This window comes from Pinus tabuliformis, chromosome 2_2 (assembly GCF_031772625.1).
Source record: "Pinus tabuliformis cultivar Carrire ecotype Pingquan chromosome 2_2, CPIR1, whole genome shotgun sequence".
Taxonomy (NCBI): Eukaryota; Viridiplantae; Streptophyta; class Pinopsida; order Pinales; family Pinaceae; genus Pinus; species Pinus tabuliformis.
The window spans coordinates 168,965,648-168,979,621 of record NC_142300.1 but is presented as its reverse complement, the minus strand read 5'-3'; positions in this window follow the sequence as shown (position 1 = coordinate 168,979,621).

Here is a 13,974-nt window from a genome sequence, read left to right as displayed (position 1 = left end):
CTTAGACTACTCATTTTAAGAACAATTTCAGAGAAGATCATGTAAAGAAGTCTGAGATTAAGAGAATAATTGGGCTACTATTACAAAGAATTCAAATCATTTCTTGTGAAGATTTATTGCAACATTTTGTTTCTGTGGTTGGGTTCTCTGGATATATCTCTGTTATTGGTGCAAATTTTCTAAAGTGATACACCTGCTATTATCTGAGTTTCCTGAAGTAATAAATCCATTACAAATACGATTTTGTTGAAGCAATACATTTAGGTTGATGTGAAGTCTCTGAAAAGGAAGAATTCTACCTCAGGTTTGTGGAATAGGACTGCAAAAGTGTGAAGTTTCAGACTTGTGACCTTTTCTCTTGAGGAAAATCTACTGCAGCTCGGACTTGTAGCTTGAAGAATCTGAGCCTGCTCCTAATTCACACCTATAGCAGACACCAAAAAGAATTTGGACTGTAGAGTTGTACTATTGAAGGCAACAATAAAGCATTTGAAACAACCCTTGGTGATCACCTTGAATCAACCTTTTGAAGCAGTGTTTTAAAGCATCCCTTGGAGACAATTTGACTAGGCATTGGAGGAATTTTTTAAGCGCATTCTTGATGTCTTTAGAGCAGCCCTTGGAAGAATTTTGAAGCAATATTTTGAAATAGTCGTAGGAGCAACTAGAAGTAGACTCGTGTTGGCATTAGTTACTTGGAGCATTGTCTTGAAGACACCTTGAAGGACCCATTGAAGTGTTGTGGAGAATTGAGCCAATATTTGGGACAGTCATCTTGAGTAGACTATTGAAGGTTTTGTAAGCTATTATTTGTGCAAGTTTTGTAAAGACTTGGGATTATTTAAAGAACCATTGAAGACATAATCATTGAGCATTCTTGAAGACCTTTTTTTGAAAATGACAAAGAAGCATTACTAGAGATCTCATGATGCATAGTTGAAGGCCCTCATGGAGTAACATTGGAGAAGTTGGTTTAGGTATCATGAAGAATCTTGGAGACACCTTGTGTAAGTGGACAAAGTTTTCATTGATGAATTTGTAGATTGTTGAAGATACCTTCAAAAAGAAACGGTCAAGGCTGCTTGTAAAAGTGTTTGGGAAGCTTGGAAGAACTACTTGTACTCAGTATTGAAGAATTGAAGCAGTGAGTTGGAACCATAGAGGTTGGAGCCCCATAAAGAGTAGGTCAAAGCTTGGACCAGTGGATAGGGTTGGAGCCTCATAAAGACCAAGTTGGAGCTTGGCACCAAACAGGTCAGAGCCTGATTGATTGAAGATTGGTGTCTTCATATAGGATTGGATCCCTAAAACATTATTATACTTGATATATTGTAAAGAAGAGGATTGGAGTCCTTGTCATTTCTGATTAATAAAATTATTTATTCTATTTTATTCATTTTGTGTTCTGTTCATAAGTGATGTAAAATAGGTAAAGTAAAAATTGTAAAAGAAATATTGATTCAAACCCCACCCCCCCCATACCCTCTTAGTATTTTCAACAAGATAAAATATCATAACTCAAAAAAAGCTTAAGATTTGACAATTTTTCAACCATGGAATTAAAAACCTTAATTTTTTAACATATTTTAACCATGAAATTATGGACAAATTATATAACAAACAATTTTTAAAAATGAACAAGTAAATGAAAGATTTTGTAGTCCAAGAGTGTTTTGTAAACAAAGTGTCCCCTTTTAATGAGGCATTAAAATTTCAACATTTTTAAAACTATCTTATACCAAATGATAACAATAGAATCTCATTGTATAATTTAAAAATTCACATTAATTTCTAATATTTCTTTACTTTTAATCAAAATATCAACTTTGGTATATTGAATATAACATTAATAATTTTTGTAATTCATTATTTCATTGTGGATGCTCTAAAGAGATGAATTCTTCATAATCAAAACATATAATCCAACAAACATAGAAATGGCTCATAACTTCGTAAGATCATATGGAAGTCAAAATGTTTATTTCAAGTTACAATGCAAACATCATTTACATAAAATGTCTTAGACATTTATTCAAAATCACTTAGTTTCTGGCACACCATCAAAATCTACATCTTCAGAGGAATGACTGGATGCAGATGAAGATGACTCATATTCTTCTCTTTCATCAACTAGTTCCCCATCTGAGTCAACATGCATGCCCACCATTCCACGTTTCAAAAGTCTTCCAGATCTACGACTAGGTTAAGAAAATTCTCATCTCAACATTGTTTCTTCTGGTAGAAACTTCTTCAAAATATCTATGGTCCTGAAACGAAGAGTTTCTCTCTTTGTTAAATTGAAGTCATCAACAAGTATTTCAACACCCTCCAATTTTAAAAGGTATGTGCGTTGACGATTTATATTTGTACCCCTTCTTTTTCTCTTTCTGCAAATTTGTTTTTCAACTACCATCTCTGGCTTGTATACACCATTGAATGGGTGGGTATTTGTGGCATACCAATGTACTTCAACAACTGTAACATCTTTATTTTCTTTAATGATCTTTATAACCTTGGCAACCCAGAATGGATAGCCAAGTGGATCTCCATGCTAAAACTACTATCATACAACTCTCCTTAACATCCTTCATAAAACCCATGTAAAGGTTTTCCATGGTTTCACGTTGTGCACATGATGTTCTAGAACCAATATAGATTTATCTTTCCTCTACTTGTGGAGAATTAATAATACCTTGAGATTGTTGTTGCTCAACAATGTGTCTTTCCTCATGTTCATTTGGCATATTTTGTGGCCAAATAAATGGAGTCTCCAAAAGTATATCTTCATTTCTTGATCTTGAAATTATATCACTTTGATTATTGAAAAATGTTGGGTTGTGTTATATTCTTTCCACGATTAGCCCACGTAGTTAACCGGGGGGTTATAAGGGGGTGGAACCCCCCCTTCGTTGCGTTGATTGTGTAATGGGGGGAGTCACAGGGGGTTTGAGGGGTGCAGGTAACCCCACTCTATGGGGTTCGGGGCAGCGCCTCGGAAAATTTTGGTTTTGGACCCTATATTAGGTTGGGAGGACCTACCCATGGTTTTCTACATGTTTTTCGCACATGGTTTTGGACGCGATGGTTTTCGGTCCATGGTATTGGATGCTTCAACATGTATAAATATGTATTGTAACATTGAAAGGAACATAATGAAAAATCAAGTTGGTAGTCCTGGTTTTGGGATCCAGGGGAAAATCTCTGTGTATATGTGTTATACTCGCATTGTTTATTTTTTGTGTTCTAGAATCTATATGCATAATTTCTGTACGGGATTAAAACCTACATTTGGTATCAGAGTTGTTTTGGCTTCAAGGGGACGCCTTTTTTGCTGAGGGGTTTTGCATGGGCCTGTGGTAGACCCTGTTTAGTGGGAGCTCTACGGGGTCAATTCTTGTGGTGAAAGAAGATGGCGAGCAGTGGAAAGATAGAGATCGAAAAAATTAATGGTCAGAGTTTTGAGTTATGGAAACTCAAGATAGAGGATTTGTTGGTGGATAAAGATCAGCGAATCGCGGTAGATCGAGGTACTAAACCAACGGGAGTGTCCGATGAAGAATGGAAGAAGTTGGATCAGAAAGCAAAAAGCACAATACGATTGTGTGTCTCAGATTCAGTATTGATGAATGTATATGGGGAAGCTACGACGAAGGCTTTGTGGGACAAGTTAGGGACTTTATACCAATCTAAGTCTCTGGTGAATAAACTATTGCTATGGAAAAAGTTGTATAACCTGAGGATGAAAGATGGAGACTCGGAGACAAAGCATCTAAACTCATTTAATACTGTGGTAAGTCAGTTATCATCTGTTGATTTTAAAATTTCATATGAATATAAGTGCATCAATTTGTTGTGTTCTCTACCAGATTCATGGGATAGTCTGGTTATTGCAATAGGTAGCAATGCAACTTCCTTGCAGTTTGATGAAATAGTCTCATCCTTGTTGACGGAGGAAATGAGACGAAAAATATGGAGAGACAGAATGGTAATGCCTTGTTTGTATGAGGATGGTCCCAAAACATAAACAAAAATAAGTCATCAAGTGGGAGGCCTAATTCTAGAGAGAGATCTAAATCTCCAGGGAAACTTGTAAAGGTGGTGTGCTGGAAACGCAGAAAGGAAGGGCACTACAAAAGGGACTATAAATCTAAAGCTCCTGATAAAGCAAAGGGATCTGATGATGCTCCTTCTGCAGAGGTGAAGACCACCTCAGATGAAGGTGGGGATGTGTACTTGGCTTCTTCAAGTATACATGTAGATCACTAGGCATGGTTGATTAACTCAGGTGCATCCTTTCACTTCACTCCCCATAAAGAGTGGTTCTTCGAGTATGAGAAATATGATGGTGGTGATGTCTTCTTGGGGGATGACAGGAAGGTTAGAATCGTTGGTCATGGGAAAGAAAAGTTGAAGTTGCAAGGTGAAAGGGTTAGAACACTTCCGGGTGTTCTGCATATTCTTGCATTAGCCAGAAATCTAATTTCTGTAAGCAAGCTGGATGATGCAGGTGTAAAAACAATGTTTGAGAAGGATACCTGCAAGATGGTTCGAGGGGCACTGGTATTGATGCGGGGAGTTCGAATTGGAACTCTGTACAAGCTGCAAGGTAGCACTGTTGTTGATGGGTGCAACAGTTCAGTGGTTCCTAAAAGTGGAGCAGAAAATCTAGTGGTCTCTGGAGAGAAGACCATGTTGTGGCATCAAAGGCTTGGACATATTGGAGAGAAGGGCCTTCAAATACTTCATGGTAAAGGTATGGTAGAAGGTATGAGTAATAGCTCTCTGGATTTTGATTTCTATGAAAATTGTGTATATGGGAAGCAGAATCAAGTGAGTTTTCCTTCTGGTGGTAAGTGGGAGAAACAAATATTAGAGCTTGTGCACAGTGATGTGTTTGGACCTGTGAAGGTTCCATCACTGGGTAAGTCTGTGTACTATGTATTCTTTATAGATGAATTCTCAAGGAATACATGGATATATTTCCTTAAAAAGAAATTTGAAGTCTTTGACAGGTTTAAAGAATTTAAGGCTTTGGTGGAAAACTAGACAGAGAAGAAGATAAAGGTGTTGAGGACAGATAACGGTGGAGAGTTTTGCAGTAAGGAATTTGAAGAATTCTGTAAGAAGTGTGGTATAGCACGGCAGAAGACTACTCCATACACACCTGAGAAAAATGGAGTTGCAGAAAGAATGAACAAGACGTTGATGGAAAGGGAAAGAAGCATGCTCAGTGGTGTCGGGTTAAGACATGAATTCTGGGCAGAGGTGGTGGAGATAGCATGTTACCTGGTCAACAGATCACCTTCATCAGCGTTGGAGGATAAGACTCCACAAGATGTATGGACTGGTAAGAAACCCTCTCTATCACATCTGAGGGTATTTGGATGTGATGCATATGTGCATGTTCCAAAGGATAAACAAACCAAATTGGATAGTAAATCTGAAAAGTGCATCTTTATTGGGTATAACGATGGTTTAAAGGGTTAGAAGCTTTGGAACCCAGTAATAAGGAAGGTTGTGTACAGCTGAGATGTGGTATTCAGAGAGGTAAAAAATGTTATTAAACATAAAGTCCAACCAAAGGAACCTAAGAAGATAGAGTTTGAGCTAAAGGAGGAAGAATCAGACTCTATAGCAGAGGAGGAATCAGAAGATGAAAAGCCACAAACTCCGGGTGTGAGAAGATCAGTTCGAGAAAGAAGGCAGCCAGAAAGGTATAGTCCATCTGCGTTCTGTTCAAATTTTGCTTTATCTATTACTGATAATGATCCCAGAACTATGAAGGAAGCAGTAGATTCAGAGGATGGAAAACTCTAGAAAGAGGCCATGGTTGATGAAATGGTATCTTTGCACAAAAATGAGACTTGGGATCTGGTGGAGTTGCTGACTGGAAGGAAACCCATTGGCAGCAAATGGGTGTTCAAGAAGAATACAAATGCAGAAGGAAAGGTGGAGAAATACTAAGCTCTCTTGTGGCCCCCTATAGAAAGAAAACAACAAGTGGGAGAATGTTGGGTTGTGTTATATTCTTTTCATGACTAGCCCTTGTAGTTAACCGGGGGGTTAGAAGGGGGGTGGAGCCCCCCATTCGTTGCGCCAATTGCGTAGCGAGGAGAGTCACAGGGGTTTGAGGGGTGTAGATAACTCCACTCTATGGGGTCCGAGGCAACACCCTGAAAAATTTTGGTTTTGGACCCTATATTAGGTTGGGCAGACCTACCTATGGTTTTGTGCATGTTTTTCACACATGGTTTTGGACGCGATGGTTTTCGGTCCATGTTATTGGATGCTTCAGCATGTATAAATATATATTGTAATATTGAAAGAAACATAATGAAAAATCAAGCTGGTAGTCCCGGTTTTGGGATCCAAGGGAAAATCTCTGTGTATATGTATTTTATGTGTTATGCTCTCGCATTGTTTAGTTTCAATGTTCTAGAATTCATATGCAGGTAATTTCTATACGAGGTTAAAACCTACAACAAGGACTCCCACCAAACTAAATCAACAACATCAAAGTACTCATATGTATCTCTAATATATCTTTTAATTTCTTCCAAGCATTCAGAATAATTTATATATTTTTTATGCCTTCATGCATTATGGAGTTCAACAATTGATTGTAATAACAATATATTTGATGCAAATATTGGATGATCTAGAATGAACTTTAAAAATGATAAACCTAATGACGACCCCCATTCTGCAACAGTTGAATACTTCTTGCCCCATATAAGTGTTTTCCCATAAAAATTTTGATACCAAAATGATGTTGGAAGCTAATGTCATTAAGTTGTTCAATGCATTTCTCCTCACCATGCGATCCCAGAATAAACCTTCGCATGTCAATAGTTTCTTCCAACACATGAAAAACAGGCTCTAAAATGTATGATTTCTTAATACATTCAATTAATGATGGCAGACTCCCAACATCCTTCCTCCTCAATGTTACTGAAAATTCACTGAACATCTGATCAATATGGTCATGAGTGTGCCCAACAAGAAGGAAACCAACCTTTACCTTTTTAAAAATTTTCAATTCAACAAGCATGTTTAGATATCCAAAAACAACTTGATTTTTGTTTTCACGACTTGTGTTGTCTAATTACAGATACAAAACTTTAGGAATAATACCAAACCAATGAGAAACCGCATCATGGATTATAGTTATGTTCATATTTGCATCGTCATGAATATTTGGAGCTATGAAGTAAACCCTTGGCAACATCTTCCCATTAAAGACCATACAACCAACCAAGTGAAACTGAATAAAATTTTCCTTCTATAAATTTTTTATTGTGCGGATAAAATGTGGCAGAAGTGTTTTCTTTTGGTCCATACCGTCAATTATCAAACACAAATATTTATTTGGATTATCATAACACTTCTTTTGATGCTTATACATATTTTTTCTTTCACTTGTTCGCTGATTGTGATGCTCTTAAAGTGCTTTGGTAATGGAATTTGCACATAAAATAAAAGAAACATATTAATAAATATAATTTCATAGTTGATAACTATCAAATTTTAAAAAATAACGTTATGAATGCATACATCTTTCTTCCCCTTGACATTTATCCTTTTTTTCTTTAAGAGGAGCACATGTACTGCAAACCCCCATCCTTGTCTTCTTAGGAATACAAACATTGTTGAATTTGTTCTTCCATATCTTTGTAAAATATGAATATGTCATAAAATTGCCATTTCCTTCAGCACCTTCTGCATATTCTTTGTATAAGTTGTAGATTTCTCGTCTTGATAAATTATCTAGAATATGTATTATGTCTTTATTTGGCATACACTCTCCATGCTTTGAAAAGAAGTATTTCATCCTGTTGTCATTCTGTATTTTTGAGGTTGAAGGAGTAAACACATAGAACAACATCACAACCAATTTGGAAGCTGGGATCTAGCCCTGCCGGCTTCAGAAAGGGATCTCTCTATAAAATTTAGCTATGTTTTATGTGAATTTTAGGCTAGTTATGACTGTACTGATTGTTTTTTATTAGATTCCTTGGTTGATTAAAATTTTATAATTCCATTGGGCTATGGAGTCTAAAGATTAACTACATCTGCATCAAAATTTGAAGGAGTTTCACAGGCAAGCTAGGTTGCACTAGTTGGATCTTTCAAAATTTTAAATGGATTATGAAACAGAATAAGTATAAGATTCAATAGAAACTAAGGAGTAATGAAGGATTCTTTAGTTTGACTTCAACAAAAAACATGAAAATTACTAACAGTCAGAATATGGTGCTCTGTACAACATATTCTATTCATCATAATTCTGTTATGTAATTAAGATTTCCAGAAATAACAGAGAAAGAAGACAATGATTAAACACATAAAGTGAATAAGAACATCACCATTTTGTACACCACATGAATCTTGTGAAATTGTCCCTGTATTATTAATCCTTCTAGCAACTTTGAGAAATTACAATTTGTAGAGGAAAATTATATTCAACAATCAACATCTATTAGTTCAAACTATGAAGTATTTATACAAATTATAAACTAAAATATATTGAAAAAATATCAATATTTGTTTACAAATATCTCAAACTATCTTACACAAATAGTACTAAAATATAGGACATTCAAAACTAATGAATCTACTTGGCACTATCTACAGAGAAATACATTCCCAATATGATAATCATAACCTGCTAGTGTAGATTTCATGCAACCCACTAAATATGAATTTTGCATTCTTTTATTCATAGACAACTATCTCTTCCTTTTCTCCAAAACAAACGTGAAATCCATATGTTTAAAGCAATCCTTTTGACAACATTCACTTGAAATCAGATCACCGATAGAACTTCTTCTTGTGAGATATTCTATCTTAAGGCTTATATAGATGGAATATTTTGGATTGATATGAAAATGTTTACTCCTTTTCCTAGATACAATATGTAGAAATTTTGAATAATATAACACTTATTCACAGAGATTATCTCGAGTATACACTATTTGCGGAATGCATGCATAATACATAACCTCCTCTACGTTGATCATCAATTTTGCAGAATTAAGAAATAATCGCATGCGCACATTGAAACATCAATCACACATATCAACAAAGTATGTACTGGGGAAAGAATACAGTTGAAAACCCCCAACTATCTGTATATTATAATGATAGAGAACATGTAACACTACATAGTACAATACTCCTCACAAGTACTCAGTACTATCTCCACCTGCTACACACAAACTAACTCAGATCTGAATTAAGTCACAGGTTCAAATCTCCTCCACTGTTTGCCTACCCCTACTGCGCAATCCAAAGTGAGAATAGGAATGATCCAAGCTCGTTTTCCCTTGGCTTGTACATGCAATCCTCATTGGCAATCTCAATCAATGATTGTGCAAAGCTCATGCACAGCTATAGTCACAACTGATAGTAGTCTCCACCTCTAACACCTATCTCCATTGAACTGTCCATGCACTGAGTTAACTGATTTATTCTTTAGTTGATTTATGAGTTAATAATTGGTGAATTAATTAATAATTAATTCACATCACTCATCACTAGTGTATTTGGAAGTTAGACTAAATACAACTAGTTCAACTCAGTTAAACTGAACACAACTCCATCAACTCCTCAATCAACTCCACCAAACTCAATCACTTGAGTTCTAACTGAAGTCCATCATGCAATAGCTCAACTAACCCATAAGAAAAGCGTATTTCCTTCTGGCAGTTGCATGTGCCACATCTGTAGCTCGAACTGAAGTGCTCCAAGAGGATAAGAAAATGTTTATAGTCCAAATATTATTAAGAGCTAATAATATTCGACTGTTCTATTTTTAGACTGGCAGTCTAAAAATAGACACCGCCCATATGTCTAAAAATAGAAGTCCATCTATTTTTACCAACATGACTAATCATCCACAAATAGCATCTTGCAACTCATAGACCATGATCCATATGTCTAAAAATAGACTTTGCGCCAAAAATAGCCTGCGGGCCCACTTAGTGAAGGCGACTTCTTTTCACTAACCTCCATCATCTTGTTGCATTTTCAACACCCCCTCTCAACAAGATATGGATTATCTGTAACCCCTATCATGCAACTCTGGAATGTTCTGCATGCAACACATTTTCCCGGTCCACTTGCTCCAACAACACTTGGAACAAAAACACTCCCAACTGACCACTCTATTGGGCTAGGAACATACTATGATGCTGAAGCTCTACCTGCTGCTGACAAGTGCTCCCTCTCTGACATCTGCGCTACTGCAACATCTCCATGCATCTCAGACCATTGCACACTTCTCTGTGCCACCTAGCACTATGAAAAACACTTATGCCTCTCGCATCGCTGCAGCCTGCTAGCTATGCGCTGTCCTGGGATTACCTACATTGTCGCTCTCTCTACCGCTCCATCCGCATCTGTCTCTACCTAGTCAGTCAGTTCTAGCTACTCCACATCGGGGCTCCCGTAACAAGGTCTCATCCAAGAGGTTGGGTACCTCAAGGATCCTGCCCCTCCTCCTTGGGGCGATCACTCTATATCACCCCACCTCCTACTTGGAGGTATGGCTGCATGTGATCCCTCAGCCCACCTAGCTCGAAGTTTCCCCCTACTGGAGGTCTCTGCATGAGTAGATGTCTCTACTCGATCTCCTCTCAGCTTCCCTTGTTGTGGCTGCTCCACAACCTCTTGAAGTTGCTGCACCAATCGTGGCTCCTCCACAATCGTCTGAGACTTCTTCTGGCTCTGCATGTTGAGAGGTAATATACGCTCCCTCTCAACCACCAAGTCTCCATCAATTTCCTTGCTGCTCAAGGCTTTGCATGCATCTTGAACCTCAAGAGCATACAGGTTCTTGACCCGTGAACCAATCTACTTCACCTGTCTAGTGATGATGTGTCCAAGGAAAATCTTTCCCTTACTGAAGACTACATCATAGCCTCTGTCTTCCAGCATCGCGATCGACACCAAGTTTCTCTTCAATCCTGATACATACTTGACATCGGTCAAGGTAAGGCAAGCTCCATGCTCCCTCTGAAAAATAATCGTGCCTACACCTGAGACACTATACTTCTCATCATTACCCATCGCTATGAGTATCTAGAGATCTTTCTCCTCCAAAGTATTGAACGAACTCTTGTCACCAGTCATGTGGAAAGAAGCTCCACTATCAAGAAACCAACCACTTCCCACCATGGATGATACCATGCATGAAAAGAGTGTGAAATCCAACTCAAACTGTGAAGCAAGTGCCTCACCTTTAGATCCTTCCCTGGATCCCTTCTTGGATTTCCTCCGTGGACAATTTGCAGCATAATGGCCCACCTCATGACAAGGAAAGCATCGCACTTTCGATTTGCCAACCTTCTTTCCATCATTGGAAGAACTGGATTCGGAAAGAGAACCCTTCTCCTTCCCCTTCTTTGCTTTGGCAGCCAAAGTGCAATTTTCTTCATCAGATGCCTTTGATGAAAATCCGTCCCTGGTATTCCACCTGATCTCCTCTTGCACAAGATCTGACCAAAGTCTCTCCCATCCTGGCAATTTCTCCCAACCATTAACAGAGTCCTGATAGGAATGCCAACTCTTCAGAAGACCAAGGAGAGCCAAGCCCACCAAGTCCTTATCATCGACTGTCACCCCCACACTTCCCAGCTCATCCCGACATTGGGTGAACTTCGTGAGATACTTGGGCATACTGTCTCCATTCTCACACTTAATGTTTCTAAGTTTATCCTTGAGTGCCAACTTCCTCTGGTCGCTCTTGCTTTGGAATAAATCTGTCAACTCTTTCCACATCAAGTATGGAGAATCCTTTCCATGCAGGCTAGATACAATGTGATCCTTCATGCCCTCCAACAGAATCCTTCGACACTTTGCTGTCTTCTTTTGCCAAACCTCAATGTGAGCAGCATCAGTAGGCTTTGGGACCTCAACCTCTGTGAACTCCTTCAGCCCATTGTCATCTAACACTGCCTCCATCCTCTCTTTCCATGCAATATAATTCGAGTTGCCTTCAAGGGCATACTCCAATCGTAATCCGTTGAAAGACATTTCAACTTTGACACCAAGAAAACACTACTGCAAATTCGAATTCCACCAGCTCAAAACTCAACCGCTTCTGATCTAAAATTCGTGAGAACAAGGTATTTCTCGTAAAGAGATTGACTGTATGGGCTTTTACCAGATATCTCACCTTCCAAAAGAAGATGAATCCAGAGGCTACCTGGCCCAATTACAGACTTTGCCTGAAGAAATAAAATGTAATCACTTCCTGACTAATAGATCTGATGATCAACTCTGCTCTGATACCATGTAGAAATTTTGAATAATATAACACTTATTCACAGATTTATCCCAATTATACACTATTTGCGGAATGCATGCATAATACATAACCTCATCTACGTTGATCATCAATTTTACAGAATTAAGAAACAATAGCATGCGCACATTGAAACATCAATCACACATATCAACACTGTATGTACTAGGGAAAGCGTACAGCTGAAAACCCCCAACTATCTGTATATTATAATGATGGAGAACATGTAACAATACATAGTACAATACTCCTCACAAGTACTCAGTACTATCTCCACTTGCTACACACAAACTAGCTTAGATCTAAATCAAGTCACAGGTTCAAATCTCCTCCGTTGTTTGCTTGCCTCTACTACACAATCCAAAGTGAGAATAGGAATGATCCAAGCTCATTTTCCCTTGGCTTGTACTACACAATCCTCATTGGCAATCTCAATCAATGATTGTGCAAATCTCATGCACAGCTATAGTCACAACTGATAGTATTCTCCACCTCTAACACCTGTCTCCACTGAACTGTCCATGCATTGAGTTAACTGATGTATTCTTTAGTTGATTTATGAGTTAATAAGTAGTGAATTAATTAATAATTAATTCACATCAGTCATCGCTAGTGTATTTGGCAGTGAGACTAAATACAACTAGTTCAACTAAGGCAAACTGAACACAACTCCATCAACTCCTCAATCAACTCCACCAAACTCAATCACTTGAGTTCTAACTAAAGTCCATCATGCAATAGCTTAACTAACCCATAAGAAAAGCGTATTTCCTTCTGGCAGTTGCATGTGCCACATCCGTAGCTCGAACTGAAGTGCTCCAAGAGGATAAGATAATGTTTATAGTCCAAATATTATTAAGAGCTAATAATATTCGACTGTTCTATTTTTAGATTGGCAGTGTAAAAATAGACTCTGCCCATATGTCTAAAAATAGAAGTCCATCTATTTTTACCGACATGACCAATCATCCACAAATAGCATCCTGCAACTCATGGACCATGATCCATATGTCTAAAAATAAACATAGTCTAAAAATAGACTTTGCGCCAAAAATAGCCTGCAGGCCCACTTAGTGAAGGCGACTTCTTTTCACTAAGCTCCATCATCTTGTTGCATTTTCAACACAATGTTTGCTTGCAATGTCCCCATCATTTCATTATCCTTTATAGAAGAATTTTCATCATCATTAGGATGAATATTATCGTCACTATGATCATTTTAAACATAGGAAATTCATCACCATCATTGCTTGGAAAATATGTATTACCATCCTCACTTGAAGGATGTTCTTCACTACCGTCATCTACGCTTTTGAAATCTTGACTCGAACGAGATTCTTCACCATCTTAATCCATGCTTTCGAAATCCTCCCTTGGAAGATTCAATTTGTCATCACCATGAGTGCCTTTGAAATGCTCATTTAGCGAAAATGCATTATTCACATATATGCCTCTAAAATTATCATTTGCAAGAAACTCTTCATCCCCTCCTTCATAACTGGTGCTCTCATAACCCTTAGGATTAGGACTAAGTGGAAAATATGACTCTCTTTTCATAGTCAAATTATCATTTGCAGAAAATTCTTCATCCTCCCCTTCATCAGTGGTGGTCTCATAATCCTTAGGATTAGGACTAGGTGGAAACTTTGAATTTCTATTTAATGGAA